Below are 24931 nucleotides of genomic sequence, written 5' to 3' on the forward strand. Positions count from 1 at the left end.
TTAAAAAGTATATATTTCTTTTATTTAGATAATACAATATTCATGTATTTTCCAAACATTAACTTAGTATTATTATAGAGTAGGTTCTCTTCACAGAAAATTGAATTAGATAAGTCTAAAAACAATGTATTTTCATAGATGAGACTGTTAAACTCTGGTAAGTTAATGGACTATATTTTTGAGGCTGTGTTTTCATGAACATATTCTCTGAACATCTGCATGAATTTGAATGTACAATCACCAAAGAAAAAAATAAGGTGCAGATGATTTAGATGCACTTGGAGGATATAGATGTTTTTTAGAGAGTGTGATGTACTATCAAATTCAAGCAGGTGCATATGTTTCAATGATCATCACTTCCGTATTGAGTGACTTCAATATAAAATCACTTTATAATGTGAAGATGCCGTTTTTTCTACTCCCAGTGCTTATTCGTTCATACTTAAGTACTGAAAAAAATGGCATTTTAATGTTTTCAAGTAAACAATTTTCCTCTACCTTTACACAGCTTCATTAGATTAGCAGAAGACTCAACAGCCCTACATGACACTCTCCATCCTGAAAATGGCCCATGTTCCTCAAATCACCGGGGAATTTCTTCTCAGAATTATCAGGGAGGAATCTTGGTGAAAATAATGTAGAGTACCTCACCAGCAACATCATTTTTTTGACTCACAGTACCTAGAATATGCTAGATGATGCATAATGTTAAACAGCATTCAGAAGAAGGCTGGCCAAATGAGTATCTCATGAACTCGGTACTGCTCTGTTCCTAACAAAGCAAATCTCTAAAACCACATAAAGAAGTACATACAGCTGGGGTATCACAGGAGAAATGAAGTAATGATTTTAAGTGAAGTGTTTTTAAAGTGCCATTCTGAACTTCAGTTTTACATCAATTTCCATTTTTAAAAATATATTTCATTAATTTATTCATATTACATCTCAATTGTGATCCCATCCCTTATATCCTCCCATTCCCCTCATCTTCTCATTTTCCGCTTACTCTCCCCCCCCCATGACTGTGACTGAGGGGGACTTCCTCTCCCTCTATATGCTCATAGGGTATCAAGTCTCTTCTTGGTAGCCTGCTATCCTTCCTATGAGTGCCAACAGGCCTCTGCATCCAGGGGACGTCATGAAATGTGGGGCACCAGAGTTCATGTGAAAGTCAGACCCCACTCTCCACTCAAATGTGAAGAATGTTCTGTCCATTGGCTAGATCTGTGTTGTCTGTCCTTGGCTGGTGCCATAGTTTGAGCAGGACCCCTGGGCCCAGATCCGCCCATCATAATGTTCTTCTTGTAGGTTTCTAGGACCCTCTGGATCCTTCTATTTCCCTATTCTCCCATGCTTCTCTCACCTAGAGTCCCAATAGGATGTCCTCCCCTCTTCCCTCTTTCCTGGTAAGTGAAGACTTTCATGGGACATGCCCCTTGGGCTAATGTCCAGATATAAGTGAACATATACCATTTGAGTCTTTCTGCTTCTGGGTTAACTCACTCATTATGATCATTTCTAGGTCCAATCATTATTTTTTTTTCAACCATATACCAATAAATGCAAATTTAACAGAAATTAGTCATGGCTGAAGAGGTTCTCAGTGACTACGAGAACTTGCTGTTCTTGCAGAGGACCAGTTCAGTTCAGAGCATCCATATTAACAGTTTACACTTAACTGTAACTACAGTTCCAGGCTCTCCAATGACCTCTTATGAAGTTGTGACACCTACACGCGCTGAATATACACCAACACACATATAATAAAAGTGTTAGAGAATAAACTAATCAAGTAAAAAGATATTATATTTAATAAAGCATACATATTGTGCATATTAAAGAGACTGTTCTGTATGCTTACACTTTTGGTGAATTTTCAGCAAGGGATTGAAACAAAGATGAAAAATATTCTTCAAAAAGTCAGTGATTCTAAGGAATATGTTTGAATTTAAGCTAATGTTGCCTTTGTGTTAGGAAGGCTATGCATAGTAAAAACAACCTTTACGTAAAGGATTTCTAGGTGAATGAGAGTCTGCAAATAGTGCTGTGAAGTACATTAAAGATGGTCCTAAAATAATGTCCTGTCACTGACAATATTATATTGAACTAATAATAGACAAAGAAAACTCTAAATCCAAATTTAGAACAATATATGATTTACTACCGTTTTACCAAATATAAATTGTAATAAAGATATGGGATGATTACATTTAAGAGAAGATCTCAAAAAAAATACTACTGAAATTATAGATTACTTTGTTACAGGCAATGATATTTTCTTGTGTTTCAAATGTAGCTCAATATTTTATTTTCTAACTTCTCCCTTTACTTGAAGGAAAAGAGAAAGAGAATATTTGAAGCATATATTCCTTAGTTATTTTTTTTCCTTTTACCCCATGACCACACAAAAGGGAAGGCAATATCCCCCTGGCTTCATTGCAAATTCTACTGTCAAAATCTGGTGACTACATTTTCATGCCAATAACAATACCACTCAATAAGTCCCATTAGCGAAGTGCTACACACATTCTATGTCACATGAGCATTATTTAGCATCTCCAACTGATCTTCTTGATAAGAATCTTACCATAAAGGCAGATACCACATTTCTGTATGTTTGTGTGCAATGTATTATTAAGCAACTGTTTAAAGTTATAGATTTTCAGTCTATATATATCAAATATAGGAATGAATTATTTACATTAAAAATTCTTATGAATAACTTGTGGTAGCAGGTTTCTTCATATATCCAAACTGTGTCTAAAGAAGCATCATCTTTCATGTCGTCTAGAAAGCCACAAGAATATTTTATAGTGAATTAAACTTCTACTACACCAAGGAATGCATACAGTATCAGTTATTTTAATGCCTATATTAGTTTAAAACAGAGCTTTTCACCATCTGTTCCATCTACTAACCGTGAATGTAAAAGAACACATTTTTCTATTACTTTTGTAAAGTGTGATATATAAATGATTTAAATACAGTTATATACTCATGAAGTCATGTTGCATGCAGCTGTCTTATGGCTCCCTTATGTTACAAACAGAAACAAAGGAGAAAATTTGCTTTATTTGCAACAGAGGGCTTCATGCTGTACGAGTTTTCATTGTAATGAGAGGAGAAGAACAATTATTTACAACAGAACTTGACTTTATCAGTATTGAATTTGGCTTATAAAGTGCACTGTACCTTTCCCCTCTTTTGTTAAAAACAAAGTCTTCATCAGTACATTTACTGTCTCTAAAAATGTATTAGGTTCTGTGAAACTCTAGCTCCTGAGCATTCATATATATTGAAATTCTGGGAGAATTTGTGAGCCTTATTGATCTTGCTGTGAATCTGCATAAAGGTATAAAGGCACACTGACGAATTGTTTACTGAGCTCAATTAAAGTATAGTCTGCCATATAATCTTTGGGAAAAGGGGCCCATGAAAATTTAACACAATTGCTTCATTTGGACTGCCAACACTGATTCTTTACTACAAAAATAATTAAGAAGAAGTAAAATGTGTGCTTTCCTTTAGCTTGTCACATTTATATCCATCCCCCATGATAAACATTGCAATGGTTTTCAGACCAATAAGTTTCTAGGGAGTACTATTCATGAAAAAGTCATGAAATGTAATAAAAATTTATATTTAAGGATCATAGGAAATGAGAATTGACAGGAAAAATGTGCCAAGACTTTAAAATGCTTTCACATTGTGTTAACACAACATTTTCTTCACTCCCTGAATAAAATGAAATACAGTTTTCATTGGCATGTAAATTGAGAAAGGAGGCTATTTCTTCCATGGCCTGGTTTACTATCAACCTTTAGTGATGATATTAAAAAGTGGGAAGGAGTAGAAATTTAACATTTTAACTGCTATGAGTTACATCTTTGGCATTCCCACTTTATTCACATAACATGTTGCTCAGAGAATAAAAAAGAAAAACAAACTGCTAGCATTATTCTTACCACTGTGTTAGTATCAGATACAAAGATGGTGATTGTTTTTGCTAATGATTGCAGATACAGTCTACAACCACATATAAGTATTGCCTTACAGTGTGTCAAAATAATGATGGAACAAAAGATTACATGCCTGGGGGGAATCAGCAACATTTTAAACATAACAATTAATAAATATTAAGTATTATTGTATATTCATAAGGTGGTAGGTATTTTTCTTTGATTTTTCAGATTATAATATAAATGCATCATTTCTCTCCATTTCTCCTCTCCGAACTGTCTCATATACTACCCCCTTTCTTTGTTAACATCTATGACCTCTTTCTTTTTCTTATTATTGTTATATGAGTAAATATACTTATATTTACACAAATCTTCATAAATATGTCCTACACCATCTTTTTAATTTCACTCATTCATGTAATTTTAGGGCTGATGATTTAGCATTATGTTAACAAATTGGTGAGTTGTTCTCTGAAGAGACTATTGCTGCCACTCTCAGCATCCCTTAGTGGCCTGTAATCTCTAGGTAGGGCTGCAGCTTGGTAGCCTTATCCCTGCATTTTGCCATGCTCATTGATGCTGTCTTGTTCAATCCAGGTAGTCTGCACTTTTAATCAAGGAATCTTCTCTTTGCACCAGACCGTTTAGACAATCAAACTATTTAATTTTAAATATGAAAATTTACTTATTTGTGAGATTATTCTAGTTTTGCCTTTGCTAGAGTACAGAATCATAACAGGAAAAACTCTGACTTACTTAATTAGGCAAAATAACCTCAATACAGACAATTTGCCTAGTAATTTGTTGTCACTCTTGCCATGGAGGTAGAAAGGGTTTGTTTTATATAAGCTCAGCTGTATTGCTCCTAAGAAGCTTTTAGGTTTTAATAATTTGCATTCCAAGTCCTCAAAATTACTACAGTGTCAATAATTACTGAGTTTTGAATACCATTAAGTGTAAAGAATGGAATGATGTAAAGAAGTCATTCTAAAAAACTATGTTCTTAATTTATAATAATTGATGCTAACAAAGCTTTATTCTCCATGTATTGTTTGATTCCCTGGGCTGAGAACTGGCAGAATGGGAAAGGACTTTTTTCTTCCATTGGTAAACTTGGCAAATTGCCACCTCTACTCTAGGTAGAATTTTCTCAATCCAGAAAATTCTGTGTGTGTGTGTGTAATGTATATTCACTTATTTATGATGGAAATATGCGTATATTATGAATATATTCAGTCATTTATGAAAATAGGTATCAAAAGCTTTTCAGTCTAGGTCACTAGGAGTCTTCTCTAAGAGAAGTGAATTTTAAAAGACTTTATTGTCTCTTAGCTATTAACTTTAGAATGTTATAAACCTATAGTAAGTTTATTTATTTATTTACTGTTTGTTTCTTTATTATCTGTCTGTCCAATTGTTAATTAATTAATTAATTAATTTGTTGTTGCAGGCTTATCCCATGTGGTCCAAAAGTAAATGAGTGCATGGACATTTGCTTCCCAGGGCCAGAAGGCATGAATCTCTTGGACAATTATTCAAGAATTTTTAAAATTTACTTTACTGAGACCTTGTAAATTTTAATTTATTCATGAAAGTGCTGTCACTTTCATATTTATAGAATCTACCCCTACTCAAGTGAAGATGACTATACAGTGTGTCACTCCAGATATGGACATCTGGAGACCATTTTAGGAAAATGTGAGGTCTGCTCCTCGATGTCTTTTTCTGTAGGTGAATGTGACATCATTCAAAGAGTCATCATTTGTTCTGTGGAGTGTCTGTTTCTCAGCACCATAGAGCATTGGTTCCGAAGGCTCAGATTGATCTCTGAGTTCTCCATTTATTGATACTTAGTGTTGGTAAATAAACTATTCTGGCCTAAATTTTTTTTCTGCAGTACAAGATTAGCTTTATATCTATCACCTAACTGAATGAGTTTCATTTAATAGAGTCATTTCATTAATGTGTTTGATGCACTGTTAATCATTACATAAAATATAATGTGTTTATTTAGATTCTGACACTAAATTCATTTGGAGTTTTTGCTGTTGTTGCTGTTGTTATTGTTTTGGTTTGGTTTCATTTGGTTTTTAGTTTTTTTGTTTTGTTTTTTTTTAACAGCGTTTTTCTGTGTAGCCTTGGCTCTCTTGAATTCGCTTTGTAAACCACACTGGCTTTGAACTCACAGAGATTTGACAGCCTGTGCCTCCCTAAGTGCTGGGATTACTGGCATGCAATAGCAATCATGGGAAACAGTTTTTGTTAGGACATTTCCTTTAACTTTCAGATCACCTGTATTTCAATATTTTATTTAAATAATACATTTTATGCATCATATTGCTAAAATAATATACATACATAATACATTTCAAAGTGCCTTCTTATTGGATTACATTTTTAGCACTTGAACATAATAATGACTCTGAGTAGGTATATTTTTATAATGCTGTAATAACTGCACAGTTTAAAACCAGAAAAAATTCCAAAACTGAGATGCAGAAGTGGACACAGAGCCCTACTTGTTATCTAGAAGCTATTTGCAATTGATACCAACTGGAATATGGAAAATCTGTTTTCTTCAACTGAGTATCATTATGTATATAAACCATACTCCAGGTCCCGTTACCAAGAGTACTTCAACTTGGAATGATCTTTTTCATTATAATTTTTGAGAGAGAGAGAAAAAAAGGGAGGTGAGAGAAAGAGAGAAAGAGAGAGAAGGGGAAGGAGAAATAAATTCAAGTCATGTACTTTTCACAAACTAGAATCATCAGAGATAAATGCCTCCATGAGATCCAGCTGAAAGGCTTTTATTGTTTTCAATCAGTCATCAACAGGAAAGCCCCTCCCATTTTGTGTGGTCAATCCCTGGGCTGGTAGTCTTGGGATTTATAAGATAGTTGTCTAGGGGAAGCAAGCCAGCAAGTACAGTCTTCCCCAGCCTCTGCATCAGCTCCTGTTTCCAGATTTCTTCCCAGACTGAGTTCCTGTCCTGACTTCCCCTGGTGATGAACAGGGTTGTGGAACTTTAAGCCAAATTCATAATAGCCAGAACATGGAAACAGTCTAAGTGTCCCTCAATAGAAGAATGGATAAAGAAACTGTGGTACATATACACTATGGAATACTATTCAGCTATTAAAAACAAGGAATTCCCAAAATTTGTGGATAAATGGATTGAGCTAGAAATGATCATAATGAGTGAGTTAACCCAGAAGCAGAAAGACTCAAATGGTATATACTCACATATCTGCATATTAGCCCAAGGGGCATGTCCCACGAAAGCCTTCACTTACCAGGAAACTGAGACAGAGGAGAGGACATTCTAGTGGGACTCTAGATGAGAGAATCATGGGAGAAAGGCAAAGTAGAAGGACCCAGAGGGTCCTAGAAGCCTACAAGTAGAACATTATGATAGGAAGATTTGGGCCCAGGGGTCCCGCTCAAACTAAGGCACCAGCCAAGGACAATACAGGCGGTAAACCTTAAGTCCCTACTCAGATCTAGACAATGGACAGAACACTCTCCACAGTAGAGTGGAGAGTGGGATATGACTTTCTCACATACTCTGGTGCCTCACCTTTGACCATGTCCCCTGGACGGGGAGACCTGGTGGCAATCAGAGGAAGGACAGCAAGTTACCAAGAAGAGACTTGATACCCTATGAGCATATACGGGGGAGGTAATCCCCCTCAGGAACAGTCATAGGGGAGGGGAATAAGGGGAAATTGGGAGGGAGGGAAGAATGGGAGGATACAAGGGATGGGATAACCATTGAGATGTAACAAGAATAAATTAATAAAGGAGAAAAAAATGTAAAAAAAAAAAAAAAAAAGCAAATCCCAAATCAATGCTTCCCTCTCCAGCATGCTTTTTGGTCATGGTGTTTCTTCACAGTAATAGAAACCCTAACTAAGACAAGTATGTAGGGAGATATAGAGGACCTGAAAGAGTTAGGATTGAGGGCTGAGGAATGGGGAAAATATGATCAGCATGTGTTGTATGAAAAATAATTTTAAATTTCCATAATAAAACTAAAATCCATATAATGATAAGAGCATCTGTAAACTTACCTCATGCATGTCTGCTTTCAATAACAGCTCTAAGAATGGAGTCAAGTTATATAGCTGGCTTTGGAATTCTTCTAGTCCAAGAGTTCTACACATTATAAGTGTTCATATAAACAGTTTTTCACACAGAGAAGAAAAAGTTTGCATCTCTGCACTTAAACATACACTAAGATAATTACAATTTAACTAAAAGCTTTTTATATTTTATAGACTCTAAAAAGAAGCTTAGTTGTTCCTTTTCTGTGTGGTGATATTACCTGTAAATGCTTTTCCCACACTAAATGTAGGTCCTTACTCAACTGCAAGGCATCAATTTAGTCACATGCACATACCCGATGTAGTAAGAAGCACAGGTGAACACTCAGCAGGTCACTACTTTCTTTCTTCCAGAATTCATTCCTTTAAAGGGAAGATGTTTCTTCCTTTTTATGTGCATATAAATATTATCTACAAATGCAGCCTAGCTGCACAGTGAAGGTGAATGTAAGAGTGTGCACTGAGAACACAAAACATGGTCATAGCATGGGTTGGTTGTACTTTTGAAAACTGTTAGGGGAGTCAGCAGTGAAGACTGAAAACCAAACTGAGAGTAAGACGTCAGAATGATTTACTTTATAGCTTGTCCACATCTTAGGTACTTAAAATGTATCTATTTCCATCATTTTAAAAATAATTTCAGATAAGTGATAAAAACACTTGAGGTAGTTAACTCGAGAATGCTCTGTTTTAAAGGAATACATTAGGAGCTTCATCAGTTATGTTCTGTTTTGCTATAGGTATAGGTTTTCCTTTAATATTACTTTCATTCTGTTTTGAAAAATTTAAAACAGTACTACCTTGTGGCTCTCTATAATTTTATGTCTTATTATGATTATCAATTAAAGGGCTGTGTAATGGTTAAGAATTATTCACATTCAGTTATGAATACTGAAGGTTGGATCTCAGAACCTGAAGGCAGCTTACAAATGCCTGTAAAATTTGCAGTAAGAGATCTGATGTCTTCTTCTGTCCTGGACACTTTCATACATGTCTATGTACATGCCACACAAACACACACACACACACACACACACACACACACACACACACACACACACACACCACTCTCCTACAAATTCATGGGGTCTTTAAAGCCATATTATTATTACATGCATATATGTATTGTATCCATATGCATATATATTTGTGATATACACATAGATATATTTGCACATATTGTTTGTTGACTCCATATGATGTTACTTTTATGTATATTTTTGGGGCTAACCACTTGTCACCAGATAACCCATTGTTAGGCTCTTCCCTGGGGAGTGCCATCTCTCCTGCTTACAGCTTCCCTCAGCTGCCTTTTGTATTTTATGTGTGCTTGAGATCACAAAGGCTTTTCTCCATCCAATTTACCACTCTCATTGGTGTCATAGTTTTTCAGCTCATTCTTGGGCTGTCATGATGGTGAAAATGTATGGGGGTGGCTTCTGATGTTGCCAGGAAGCACAATACCACAGCAAACACCTGGATAATCTTTCTGCTCTTTTTTCCACAATATTCCCTGAGCCTTAGGTGTCAGAAGTGTTTTGTAGATGTGCCCCGTGGAACTGTGTGCCACAGTTCAGCCATTTTGGTTGCCTCTAGTTCTCTTTTCTTGTTTGTGTTTGTTCCAATGAGAAAACCATTTTAGATAAATAGAAATTCATATGTATTGATGCACACCCAGTGACAATAAATTAATAAATAAATATGCGTTCCTACTTATTAATTTTCATTTCTTTAATAAGGTTCTGATAAGACAACAATCTTTGACTTTCTTAAAAAACATACATCTCCTTTATAGGTGGAATAGATGTACCACTGACAACTTCGTGGTCATGCATATCATTTGGAGCTTAAATCTCTGAAAAAAAATATTTCTTGCTCAATAAATTACCATGCTACTTTCCTTTCCTTTAGATCTAGCTTGACAGTTCAGTAAAACTATAATAAAAATAAATTTCCACCATGAAATGTCATCGGTGTATATAAATTCCTTTTATCAGAATGTAACGTCATCGGTGTATATAAATTCCTATTATCAGAATATAAAAGCAAACGACAATGATGTTGCAGAAATAACATTATCTCTCCATTCAGATGACAACACAGCGTTGCTCATGAGCAAAATCTATGGTTTTCATTGAGAAGTTGAAAGTAACTTGCTGTTTTACGTTGTCAAAGCAATCCTGCCTAATGTTCATATTACTAGGGCTGAAGAGAATGAATTTACATGTTGTACTACCCTATTTGTTAAATGTTTTAAATAACATTTAATGAAAACTGAATAATGACAGACTGTATACCTGAATTGAGCAAGAAATTGATATAAAACTCTAAGTACTAGATCATATATTATATTTAATTAAGTCAAATAGAAATATTACCTTTCTAATTTAATAATCCTGCCACAGGAAGACAAGTGAACAGCAAAAGTAGTGCCAACCTACAAAAGTAGCTAACATGTTTAATCTGAAAGCTTTGAAACTTGGAAAGGCCATTCTTTCCTGGATTTTGAGTTTTCAGGGGACCAAACACATATTGGTATGATTTGGGGGGGACATTGCAAATATGTTTTCCCTTTGAAAATTCCATCCATGAATATAACATATTTTGACAAAAATCCACCCTTATTTTTCCCAGCCATCTTTCCCCCATCTGAACACCAGCTTTTCCCTTCAACTTTGGAACTATGTGGTTGTTTTCAAATATATCACAGACTGTTGGAGACTATGGTTTTAGGCTTATGATATAAAACGTCACCTCTAAACTACTTGTATTTCATTGGCCTTTATTAGATCTCAAAGTGCTTCTCTTTTCCTCTTCCTTCCTCAGTCACCAGTCTCTTTTTCTTCACTGTTTTCTGTGTCATCGTCTCAATATCCTCAGTAAGAACTCACAAATGAAAATCAGTTTTCTCCAATGGAGTCTCACTGGGGATACAACCTACTCTTAAGCAAAGGCACCACACCTGGCCCCGTAGCAGAAGATGCCTAACACAAAATGAACTCAAAGGCATCTTTGTAGATTCTTTGTCTTTTTGTGTCGGGCCTTTTGTTTGGTTTGCTTTTGTTTGTTTTTTAACGATGCTGGTCCTTTTCATTTTTCTTTTGGTGTCTTTGGAGAATTTCAGTGTTGAGTATGGGCTCTATCTCACAGACTGGCCCTTAAGTCAAATCATCCATGGGGTGTGGACTACATAAATTGTATGCCAGTGCTTCCCAAGCTGGATTATTGTTTGCATTTCACTTTTGGTAGCCTAGAGAATAATTTCCCAAACCAGAGACACTAAAATGTAGGAGTGAAATCACTGTGTAGGCACCAATTCCATTTCTCCGTGTTCAATAAGATGTGTGAATGTTGCCTTCAGCAATGGGTTCCCTACTATCAGATTGCAAAGTCTTAGCAACCGCCTGGTTTGTTCACAGATTTCCACGGGTGGCCCTTGGCTAACTACTCAACTGAGTGCAACTGAGTTTTGCTACTGGCATCCTTGTTTGGTGACAAGAGTTGTGCTGTTGAGACTCTGTTCCCCACAGTATTCGGAAACTTCCTTAGAGCCACCTTCGTATATTTTAGGAAGTTTCCACTGCCGTAGGTTCCCATAGCATCCTTCAAATATTCCTCGTTTGCAGCTGTCTCTCCCAGTATTTCTTGCCCTCAATCCTGTCTACCTTCCCATTCCTCATCTCATTCACCTTGTCCAGTCCCCAGCTGTCCCTGGTCTGCCCTCAAAATCTATTCTATTTTCCCCTTCCAGGAAGAGCCATGCGCCCTCACCTTCCTCAGCTCCATTGGCTATTTCTAATCTCTCTGGGTATGCAGATTGTAGCTTGGCTATTGTTTATTTAATGGTTAATATCTACATAAAAGGAAATATACGTATAATATTTATCTTTTAGGGTCTAGGTTATCTCACTTGGAATATTTTCCAGTCCTATTTATTTGCCTGTAAATTTCATGATATCTTCTGTTTTTAACTGCTGAGTGACACTCCATTGTGTAAATGTACCACATTTTTCTTTCGCCATTCATTTGTTGAGGGACATTTAGGGTGTTTCCAGTTTCTGGCTACTATGAATAAAGCAGCAATGAATGAATCTGGTAGAGCAAGTGTCCTAATGGTAAAATGAAGTATCTATTGCTTATTTGCCAAGAGTAGTATATCTGGATTCTGTGGTCAGTTGATCCCAACTGTCTGAGGAACTGACATTGATTTCTTTGGTAGCTTTACCAGTTTGAAGTATCAGCAGCAATGGTGGTTTGGTCTCCATATCCCACATGTTAGCCAGTGTGATCTATCACTTGTGTTTTTTATCTTAGCCATTCTAACAGGTGTAAAATGGAGCCTCGCTAGTCATGTTAAACATTTCCTGAAGGATTTCTCAGACATCAGTTTCTTCTGTTGAGAATTCTCTTTTAGATCTGTATCCCATAATTTCTTTTTTCTTAAATTTTTTACATAAACATTTATTTTATTCCACATATATACAATAATCTACCTGCAACAAGAAGAGCCATGAAACAATCAGGAATTATATAAATGCTGTTTGTATTTGGCAGCCTTGGAGCTCCAGTGGTGCAATCAGCACATAGTACTTACATGTATTCTAGTTTTCATTGAATTATTTGATATTTTGATATCTGGTTTCTTGAATTATTTGTATACTTTCGGTATTAGTCCTCTATAAAATATTAAATTGCTAAAATATTTTCCACTTTTTGTCATGTGCCTTACAGAAGCTTCTCAGTTTCATGAGGTCCAATTAATTAATTGTTGCTATTAGTGCCTGAACCATTGGTGTTCTGTACAGAAAGTTTCTCATGTGCCAATGAGTTCCAGAGTTCCGAACATTATGTTCTATCGGGTTCAGTGTATCATGTTTTATGTTGAGGCCTCTTATTCATTTTGACTGGAATGTTTTGCAGGGTGATAAATATGGATCTGTTTACATTCTTCTACATGCAAAACATCCAGTTTGACCAGCATTAATTACTGAAGATGCTTTCTTTTTTCCAGTCTGTTTTTTTTTAATTGAGTGTCTATAGATATATGGATTTATGTCTCAGTCTTCATTTCAAGCCTATGTGCATTTTTTGCAAATATCATACATTGGTTGTTGTTGTTGTTGTTATTTTTGTAGGTGTTATTGTTGTTACAACAGCTCTTTAGTACAACTTGAAATCAGGAATAGTAAGAGCTCTAGCAGTTCTTTTATTGTTCAGGATTGTTTTAGCTATCTTGTTTGGTTTTGTTTTCATATAAAATTGAGAACGATGATCAACTGAATAACATTAACTTTTACATCTACTACATATTATTTATCCATTTATTTGGTAAGGGATGCCTTGGTTGAATCAATATTAAGATCACAGTTAATAGGTTGAAATAAACTTTAGCTCATATGTATACTTGATATAATGAGTAAATTTCCTTCAGTTATATACAAATTAGTGAAACTTTTGGATTTTGTGGCAAGCGTGTTTTTCATTTTTTAAAATGAATTTCCATGCTCACAACCACTTGATTTTTGAATTTGTTATAATGATATGATATTATATTGGGGTTTTGATTTTAATTTCCCTGTTTATTCATGTAACTTGCTGCTATTTATGTTTTCTTTTAAAAATGCTAAATCAATTAATGGTTTATTTTTACCATGTTTTTAGTTTCTTGTTGTTGAATTTTTATTTCTAATGATTTATTATATTCATTTTGTGTGTTATTTACCATCACTGTCCATAGAAATATATGTGTATATGTGCCAATGCACAAGAGGAAACCAGAGGAGAATGCCTCATCCTTTGGTCCATAGTTTATAGGTGTTCACTGGGACTCATTAGTTACATAGGTGTTGGGCCTGAACTCTTGTTCTCAGTATTGCTCAGCAAGGGTTTTATGTGTCAAACCACCCTCCAGCCCTGGGAGACTTTGTATCTTCCATGAAGTGGAGTCTAGTAAAATAATACAAAGCTGTATGGATCATGTCACATAATATATCATCCAACAGATGCAGATGCTCTGGGCAATTAACTCCTCATTCCCATCTTTTACTTATTAGAAAGTGCTTTCAGGTATCATAACCTTGTGGCCCACTATGTGTGTGAGTTGTGCATGTTCCTTGATGAAGAAAATCCACAGAAGTCTCAGGTGCTTTGGATAAGAAACTTGGAGAAAATGTGGCTACTACAGGAGGATGAAGAGGTCAGAGAACATGACAGAACACAGGCTGCTACACTCATAATTTCTAAAGGCACAAAAGGAGTGAAGAAAGTTGCGTCTTCCGTGGATGAAAATAATCTGGGAAGACACAAGAGCTAAGTGTGTGTGTGTGTGTGTGTGTGTGTGTGTGTGTGTGTGTGTGTACGCGCGCGTGCACGAGACTGCATCTAACCTTACCCCTATCTGTCATCAACTATAATTTGACCTATATATTGCACAGCTGGTGACTGTCATTCACCTATATAAATATGTACAACCCCCCTTTTTATGTTCTATAAGCTAAATAATTTCTAATTAATGAAAACATGGGTGAAATGTACTACATTACCAGTTCAAAATAGGTTAATACAAAGTTTTAAAAAGATTGTTATATATTATTTGTACAATATCTACGATGGTTTGGATCAGTGTTGTGAAATATAATCTGAGGTGCTCAATTTACTCAAAATCATAGTTTCAAAATCACCACAAGCATCTTCTTGTCACTACATACGTTTTTAAGAAGCAGATATCAAGTTCTTAATAGCCAAATCTGTTTTTTACAAATCTTATTAATATCAGTTTCTCCCAAATGAGCATGAGTAGAATTGAAAACTGGAACAGTAGAAGGGAAGATATTGAATTATTTAAACTACAGAACACAATCAAGTCACAGTAGCAATGTGAGGTTGAAGAAAACGTAGGTTGTGTGAATATATTTTGCTTGTTTAATTGGAAAGTGTGATAGAAATGTAAATGACCATTATATACAAAGCTAAATGTTCAGAGTTGAAGACTAATTAATGTCAAGATTTAACCTTAAATAGGTTTATTTTTATAAAATCAGTGAAGGAAGGGTCATGTAATAAAAAAAGGTTAACATTGGCAGGAAAAAAGATTGAGAAGTTGAGTTCCTTTGACAGGGGGAGATGAAAGGCCTAGAAGAGGAAATATGTCAGATAAAAGGGAGAAAGAAACTTATGCAGTATGTAAAACACTCAGACAAGAAACTGAAACATAAGAAGGGTTCCATAAATATGCAATTATAACAGAATAAAAAATGAGGTCACAGATAGTGGAGAAAGAATGAAAATAAGACAGGAGAGGTAGAACAGTCTGAGGCCAAGGAGGAATAAGAAATGTGTTTTAAATATCAATACTGTTACTAATATTTTTTCTTCAAATTTAAGTAGACATCATTTTGCACTATACTTTTCAATGGTAATTTTGTAGTGACAGTCCATGCTATTATGACCTACAACTCACCTACTGCTCACCTCCTTGCAAACTACAAAACAATATGATTAACATCATGTATGTTGTGGGACCTCTTTACTCTGGTGAAAGACAATTATAATTTTAAACACTGATTTGGATGTAGCTGATTTTATGAAATTAGGATCTGATAAGGTGAGAAAGAAGAGATTGTTTTTGTGACAAGCTTTTCATGGAAGACCTACTTCCACAAGGCAGGACAAGAAAGTCCTGAGGACAGAGCTTATACCTATGAGTACCAGATTTTTTTTTTACTTTTTTTTCTTTTTTATTAATGTATTCTTGTTACATCTCAATGGTTATCCCATCCCTTGTATCCTCCCATTCTTCCCTCCCTCCCATTTTCCCCTTATTCCCCTCCCCTATGACTGTTCCTGAGGGGGATTTAAGAACACTGCTGGTGCCTTGAGCAAATTCAACTTATCTTAATTTCTCTGTATATGATCATTCCATTTTTTCTTGTAATTAGTAAGTTTCACTGAGATAAAATTGACACCCAATAAAATTTTGACAATATGTGTACAGATGTCAAATATATATACAATAGTTGCCAGTAGGGAATAATGCCCCCAACCTTATCCCAAATCCTGGTACCACCTACTTTTCCAGTGAATCCTTAATCTGCGTTTTTTACAATATCTAGTTCAAAGAAATTGAGTCATATGTTTTGCCTTTAGAAAGAGGCAAAAAAAATTAAGTTACTCATATTTAAGATTAAAAAAACATATAAATTCAAATATGAAATGACTGTATTAGTTAACACTATAAATTGCATGATCAAATAAAGGAAGAAGGCAATGGATTATCCTCAGCCGAAATATGTATTTGTGCATTAATTCATTTATTTTGTTATTTGTCCATTTGGATGTCTATTATCTTGTTAAATTCATCATTTTCTCACTCAGGACTCACTTTCATGCTTTGCATTAATTAGCCTTTTCATTGTAGAATATATTTTTTAAATTTTTTTCCTGTGAAAGAATAATTAAGAATGATTAAAACTCAAGTCCGTTTTAAATGATGAAATCAGACAATGGTCAACCCAAGGACTTTTCATTGAAAGTAAATTGCTTAGCCTTGTTCCTTCTTAGCATAACAGATTTATATTCAGTGTTAGATTTTTTTTCTTTAGTAGTAGATAATGATCTCTGAACTTTATAATCTTATTGATCCCATTCTTTTTACTTGTAGATATAATCAAGGTGTTTCAATTATTTTCTTTTCTTCTTCAGGCTAAACTGCCTAGTCACAGGTGCATACTCAAAATAAACCTTTATTTAATATTAAGCCCTCACAATTCTGGGGTGTTTCTATTGCTCTAGAATGTCATTGTTATTAGATTTTTTTAAATACATATTTCATTTATTAGTCTTGTTCATATATTATTTCTTCATCTTATCACATTCCAAAGTTATCATTTTACAAATCGCTGGTGCAGCATAGCTAAACAGGCATTTATCTATTGGTTCTTGAATTTGCAATTCTAAGTATTCGTATGGTAATCTTAATATACACTGTTTTCATTTCTTTTGTTTTTTTCATTTTCTATATATGAGTTTTAATGTGGTCATTTTAAATGGATTTTATGATAAATTGGGAGTTGCCTTTATTTAGTTAGAGTTTGTTGGCGGGGCAGCCTTGTAGGCACACAGAAGAAGGGGATGCAGGCTGTAAGTATGAGACTTGATAGGTTATGGTCAATTGGTGGGCGTCGAAGGGCACCCCTTTCAGAGGTCTAGGGGAGGGGAATAGGGCAGAAGATGGAGGGAGGGTGGAAGTGGGAAGATGGGATGGAGGGGATAACAATCAGGATGCAATGTCAATAAATTATGACAAAAATTAAAATAAAAATAACATACCACTTTTACTGAGCAACTGTTGACCTTCGCTTAACTTTTGAAGACCAAAGAGAGTCTGATTTGCAAAATATATGGTGTTATTGACTTAACAATTTTTTCCAGCATATTAAGATGGCCATATAAGATGACTCCCAACTATTCTAGTTAAAAATATAGAATTTGGAATATACTTTCCATATAAGACTACCCTTCTTCCAATGCACAGCCTGTGTGGCAGATGCGGGTGTGTATTTATTTGTAGGCAGGGCACAGCTAGCCAGGTGCTTTATTAGGTGCAGGCAGACAGCCAGTGACAGCCTGCACCGCCCCTTTAAGGCATGCTCCACACTCAACCTGAAGACTAAATACATAGCCCTCAAAGTGGGATTGGCAGGTTCTGGTGGAGAGCCAATCCATGCTCACCTTCTCCTGCTCAAGGTACACTAAGACATGTGCTTCATGCTCCCCTCAAAGAGCAGAGAGCAGGGAATTGGCCAAAGTCCGCCTCCCTCTATTATATGAGCTGGATATATGGAGCAAGGGGAAGCAAGCTGCAGGTAAATACCCATCATATATGACAACCCCCGACTTTAGCATGGATTTGGGGTGCATAAAAAGAGGAAGGATAGCAGTCTACCAAGAAGAGACCTGATACCATATGAGCATATACAGGGGAAGGAGGTCCACCTCAGTCACAGACATAGGGGAGGGGAGTAAGGGGAAAATGCGAAGGAGGGAGGAGTGGGGGGATCGAAGAGATGGGACAACAATTGAGATGTAATATGAATAAATTAATAAAAAAAGTCATATTATACACCTGAAAATGCTGTACTTATTTGGTCACTTTTTAAATAGGAAATATTTTCTGGAGAGCCAGATGTTCATATCAATATACAAATGGAGCATCTTATAGTTTAATAGAAATACCAAGACACAAATATTAATTTAGTAGTCAATGGAACAGAGATAATATTTAGATCTATGAAGTTACTGAATTAGTCAAGCAGTATTTCAGCCAGGACAAAGTTCCTTGGTAATTTAAAAGGGACTAGAATTTAATTCAGAGAGATTGGTAATATTGAGGTAGATGTGTCCAATTTTCTCAGCAGAGTTTAAGGCAATGTTAGTCCTCATAATTACAGTGATTATCTGTAGGAGTTTATTTATTTATTTTTTGTTATATATGACCAGGAATGCAAAGTCACAAAATAATCAAGAATTAGCTTTTCTTCAGGAGCTTTCTGTGAAACAAAGTGTTTGGACTTTGGGTAATTCACTGTTATTTTGTTGGTATTGATAACTATATCTACAATGCATAATAAAAGTTGCATCGCAATGTTTAAACAAAACCTATGTGATAGAGTTCACAAACACAAATAAATAGAGAGGTAACATTTGTAAAGAAACAAAATGACTGAACTGGAAATAAATGGCTGTTTATCTGACATGAAACCAGAGGACTTTGTCGTTTTTCTTTTCCGTTTTGTTTTAATCTACTCATTTAGTGTGATTATAGAACTGTAGATTTAGTCATACAAACTAATAAAGCAATCATAATTGAGTTATGCTGAAACATTACCACTGTGACATGTATATCAATTATTTTGTATCTACACACAACATTATTGTAATGTTGAGAACAATCCCTGAATAATTCCTAAAATTTATGTTAAAATATGATAATGAATATGCTGAGAGTCACTTTTAAATCATTAGCCCACTATTACTGTTTTTCTTTTTTAAAAAGATTTATTTATTTATTAAGTATAAGGGCATCAGATCATATTACAAGTGGTTGTAAGCCACCATGTGGCTGCTGGTAATTGAACTCAGGACCTTTGGAAGAACAGCCAGTGCTCTTAACCACTGAGCCATCTCTCCAGCCCCCTGTTTTTCTTTTTTAATGAATAGAAACACATCCTGAAGATATAATCATTTTTTAAAACTCTGATATTAAATAAACCTTTCTTTTAGGCCATTTGACATCTTTGGCAATTATTTGCCAATAGTATTCTATAAACAAATGTGCGCTTTAAACACATTGTTTTCAAAACTCCATCTTTTAGGGATACGTTATAGATGATTGTTGACTACACAAGTGAGACAATTTCAATCTCAGTGCTTTGTGATGTGTTAAATTTGGTGGGTGATATAATTAAATATCATTCAGTAATTAATATTTATATTAATAGAATATCTTATTTTTACTTGTTTGTAATTAAATTTATATCATTTTACCTTTAGAGTATTATGCAATCTTAATTTATAAAGCCATAGAATTTATTTGTATTTGTGTTTAATGTATATACATTTCATAAACAGAAAATAATGGATCTAAATGTACAATGAAACTCAACTTTTTCTTAGGCTTTAGCTCTTTGTTTTAAGTTGTGGTAGAGCTAATAACTTTACACAGGCATAAAGCAAAACAAAGGTACCATGCTTGTGCAGCTGTAAGATCAATGTGCAGCTTGGATCACTACAAAGAATGATTCATCTAGAAATTGTGGCTTTTGTAGGGGCTTATGTTTTGATCTAGTATTCTCACTCTCTGAGTAACAAGAACATGTGACCCATAGTTATAATCACCTAATGTTCCCATAAATTTTGAATGTTAAAAACAGAAAAAGACCCAGGCTTCTATGGCCCCCTTCTTTGCTCCCATAAAAAGTAAAGGATGTTTTTGTGTCTAAGCCCCTTTGAAGGTTTGGGCAAAAGTACAGTGGAATATTTAATAAGACTTAGAAATAGAACAGCTGGAGTCAGATGCTGGAATATCTTGCAGACATTACTGATGTGACATCTGGAAAAAAACAGAGATATTGAATGTGCAGTTTGCTTTATCAAATGACAAATACAAGACACTTAATAATACTGACACCTCATTAGCATCATGACATCAATATTAGATTTTATACTTCCAATTGTAGAAAAAGGAGTGAACATACTCAGTAAAATAATGAAATGCTTTCCTTTCTATTTAAATTGGTGTATTTTTTTGTCATGTGTTAGACCACACTTTTAGAAATTAAAGGTCTCTGCCCTGTGGAATGGACACAAGTCTGCGTTTTTTCTTCTTCTTTTTTTCCTTTTTTTATTAATTTATTCTTGTTACATCTCAATGGTTATCCCATCCCTTGTATCCTCCCATTCTTCTCTCCCTCCCATTTCCCCCTTATTCCCCTCCCCTATGACTGTTCCCTAGGGGGATTACCTCCCCCTGTATATGCTCATAGGGTATCAAGTCTCTTCTTGGTAACCTGCTGTCCTTCCTCTGAGTGCCACCAGGTCTCCCATGATAGGCAGATTTGGGCCCAGGGGTCCCGCTCAAACTAAGGCACCAGCCAAGGACAATACAGGCCGTAAAACTTTAAACCCCTACCCAGATCTAGCCAATGGTCAGAACATTCTCCACAGTAGAGTGGAGAGTGGGATATGACTTTCTCAAATACTGTGGTGCCTCACCTTTTACCAAGTCTGTGTTTTTTCAAAAGTATTCATCTCAGCATTGGAGACATTGAAACAGATGGAATTGAAAGGGGAAATGTACTTGGCCTGTTTAGGAAAAGCCTACAAGAGTAACAGTGACTAGATTCAACATGCAACTGCCATCAGGATGAATGTTTACATCACTTTCTTGAGAGCCAATTACACTGTTTTTTTTTTTCTGTGTTTGTGTGTACAGGGATTGGAAATCAGCCAGATCAGTTGTGGGCACAGAGCCGCTTTGGATCTGTCTTTTCAAATAGCAACTCGACAGAATGCTACAGCAAAGTTGAAGTATTACTCCATTCTGGTAAGAGAGAGATGCTTTCTTTTTTCTATTCTATGGTGAGAATTAGGTAAGGAATCTTTCCAGATCATACTGTTGTCTGGAAAGGAACTGGCACTCTGAGTAAGAAGTTACAAAATGCTTCCCGCTTTGAGATATATTTTTTCATAATGTCTGTTGCCTTATGTTGCAGGAAGATAAATAATAACACTGAGTTGTCCTGGCATGCTAAGTGTGTATTGTAGGTAAGGGAGTCTAGAGATACTTGGGTAGTTAATGGATTGTGTTAATGTGATGTGTAATACTATAGCTCTGGCCAAGATGAGGGCAATTGAAACCATAGTGAGTTAATCTGTGTGTGTACATTTTCCTCTGTTGAATAATGTAATGAATAGCCACCCCTTCACAACCACTAAGTGTACTTTGGGGATTATTGACAGACTTTTGGAGCAATCTAACGTCCTTTATTTTCAGAATTGGAAAAGCTGTAGATAAGAACTCTGAATGTATTGGTTTATTTATAGATTTTCCTTTTATAGCTAAATAATACAAATGCGCATAGATGTGCAAAGTGTATGCTTTGTTGCTCTTGTCTTTTGGCTGGTACTGTTATTCAGTAAGTTTACAAAAAAGCTCTACTCTTTATCAGCTCACCATGAATTTATCTGTGTCTAAAATTATAAGAAAAGTTTATCTATATAAACATACATGTCTATAGCTGTATAGACATGCATGTGCCCATGCATGCAAATGTACTTTTTCAAGTAAAGCATTCATATGTGACTATATATGTAGAATTGTATTTGAACTTAACTGCAGAATTAATTGCACATAATGGCCAATGTATGACTATAACTATAAATCCACAAGATTTTATGATTATTATTTTTCAATTTTGTAATTTCTCCCTCTTAATTAAACATGAATTTAGAAAACAATGATAGAGATATCAAAAGAAACTTTCCAACCAAAGAGATGCTTTTAGAGATAAATCTATACTTTCAATTGACAATAAACTCAAAGGATGTGATTTTATTTGGTTTGGCTACTCAATCTCATCCATATTTATGTATCCATCAAGTTTCAATATAACCCTTTTCAGATTTATACACAAGATTATGATTCCCACCATTGAAGGATAACTAATTTGCCTTGATTTGTATGTCTCTAATAAATATTTACATTCCTTCAATTTAAATTTTAATGACCATTTACCTTAATAATTATTTTAAGAAATGAAAACACTTACATTTTATATAAATATTTTCACAAATGTAATGATCGTTTACCAGCTAGACATGTAAATTATTACAGTGAAGTGAGAGTTTAACTAAAGACAGGTAGAAAAGAGAAACTAGAGAAAGAGTTGGTGGTAGGTGAAATGAGAAGTAAATGTTCTGATTTAATAAACTGATTCTTTCTTCCTTTAACACATGAGCTTAAATAGTTTAAGAACAGCCATCTTGGGTTTTTTTTTTCCCTTTCCTTTATTTCATATGCATACACAATCACACCCTAAGCCATGGGGTATTGATGATTGCTAGCTTTTCTAAGATTGTACATACTGCTAGGTCAGCCATACTCCACAGCGAGACCACACACCCCAAATTATTTGGAGCTTAGCCCTGCTGTGACTTGGTGCGCCAGCACAGGAACCTAGCAGAACTGTCTTCTGCGAGACTTCAGGAGCAGATGATGGGATCAGCTGCAGAGACACACTGCCAAACAACAACAGCCTGAGCTCGGCAGTTTTGTGGAAGGGTGGGAAGAGGATGGAGGAAGTTGGGAGGGTCAAGTATACCACAAGAAGACCTACAGAGTAAACCACCTTGAACCCATGGAGGTTCATAGAGACTGAACCACCAACAAAGGGCATGCATGGGCTTGACCGAGACCCCTACGCTTATGTAGCAAGTGTTTAGATTAGTCCTCATGTGGGTCCCTTAACAATTAGAGTAGAGCCTGTCTCTGACTCGGTTGACTGCCTTTGGATCCCTTTTCTCTAACTGGGCTGCCTTGTCTGGCCTCAGAGGGAGAGGATCTGCTTAGACCTACTGCAACTTGAGGTGCCAAGGTGCTTTCCCTCTTAGGCCTCCACTTTTTTGAGAAGAAGTAGGGATCAGAGAAGAGGAGAGAGGGGACTAGAATTAGTCTGTAAAGTGATTGAATAAATAAAAAAAAAAAAAAAAAAAAAGACCCACCAACTTCTGATTTTTACGGATATTTTTTTCAGAATCCTACACCTTAGAAAAGTGTCATTTGGACCCTTCTTTTTGCTCCCTACTCATTATGAAAATATAGATTATTTGGATAGTTCCCCCAGATTTTTCTTCTTCTAAATCCATACAACTTAAGGTCTGCAAAAATCTGTCTCTTCTCTCATCTTGTACTGGGACAAATTATTTTTTCTCATGTCATCTGCTTCTTACTTTTAAGGGTTCCCTCTGCCTGCATATTCTTTATTCCTAAACTTTAGCTGTGTTTTCTCTAGAAAATACTGGAAGGGTTCCATCTTTTATTAAAGTAACATGCTCATGCATAATTAAGTGTGTTGTTTACACTAGACACTACCACACAATACACAGACTTCCCAACTTTTTTCTTAACCAGTTACAAAATCTATGTCCTTACCTCATGATCTTTAAAACTCTAAGTTACTTCTCTACAGAATTGTGAAAGGTTTAGGGTAAAAAATACTAATGTAACGGGAAGGGTTAAACAGATAGGAAATGGTTTGTGAGTTTAGAGGAGACTATATAAGGTGGGATAACTAACAGTTATGACATTTCAAGAAATTCAGTTGGAAATGTACTACTGTAGAATCTTCCACTCTGCCCCACTGCAACACACACACAGACTCCCACAGTGTGCAGGTGCTACCAAAAAGCTAAACCCACCTCATAGCATGTTAAGGTTGTATACAGGGATAGTCATGGAGATGAGTGCAAGAATATGACGGAGATGATAATGATGATGAGCAGGACAGATATATCGACAGATGTTAGAGATTGATAAAGCTTAGATACTTAAATAGATGATAGATTGATCTGCAATTTAACTGAAGTCTGAACACTTCTATATCCTCCATCTCTAACCTGTTAACTTTTATCAACCTCCAGATTTAAAATCCTTCATTTATTCTTATCATTCATTGAATTATATTGTGCATGAAGCAAAGCCTTAAATTTAATATTACACTTAATTTTTATTTTTATATTACCACTCCATAAAATTATTAAAAATACAAGTCACATTTTTCATGAATAGATGATAGATAAATAAATAGATGGATTCTCTCTTTTAAAAATTCTTTTTATAAAATGGTATTATTTATATACTCAGAAAAAATGGAAGATGATATAAACAGTATTAATTTCTTCCATTTTTATTAGGTGAAGCTGAATAGTTTTATGTGAACTTGACAGAATCTATCATCATCTGAGAGGTAGGAATCTTGGTTTTAAAATAATGGCTCCCTAGCATAGCTGTCATCTGAGTGGCATAGTTGATGAAAACAGAGGCGAAGATCGGCAGGCAAACATTAGGTAAAGCTGAGGGAATCTTATTGAAGAAGGGGAGGAAGGATTGAAAGAGCAAGATGTCAAGGACACTATAAGAAAACCTAGAGAATCAATTAGCCTGACCCAATAAGGGCACACAGAGACTGAACAACCAACCAGAGATCAGTCATGGGACAGATCTACAACTTAGTCCTCATGTGGGACATATGATTGCAAGCGCTGGGTGTGGCTATCTCTGACTCTGTTGCCTGCACTTGGATCCCT

General features: G+C 35.4%; 1 protein-coding gene across 2 annotated transcripts in view; it reads left to right on the forward strand.

Moving 5' to 3' along the window:
• The window catches only part of MGAT4C (MGAT4 family member C), a 614816-nt gene that overhangs the window by 244475 nt on the left and 345410 nt on the right, over positions 1 to 24931 (forward strand). For both annotated transcript variants that reach the window (XM_084796244.1, XM_084796245.1), the window contains one exon: positions 21060 to 21170. The gene's annotated coding sequence lies outside the window, so the exon portion shown is untranslated. The remainder of the gene's footprint in view (positions 1 to 21059; positions 21171 to 24931) is intronic.

This window comes from Acomys minous (genome assembly GCF_964271855.1).
Source record: "Acomys minous genome assembly, chromosome: 9".
NCBI classification, from domain to species: domain Eukaryota; kingdom Metazoa; phylum Chordata; class Mammalia; order Rodentia; family Muridae; genus Acomys; species Acomys minous.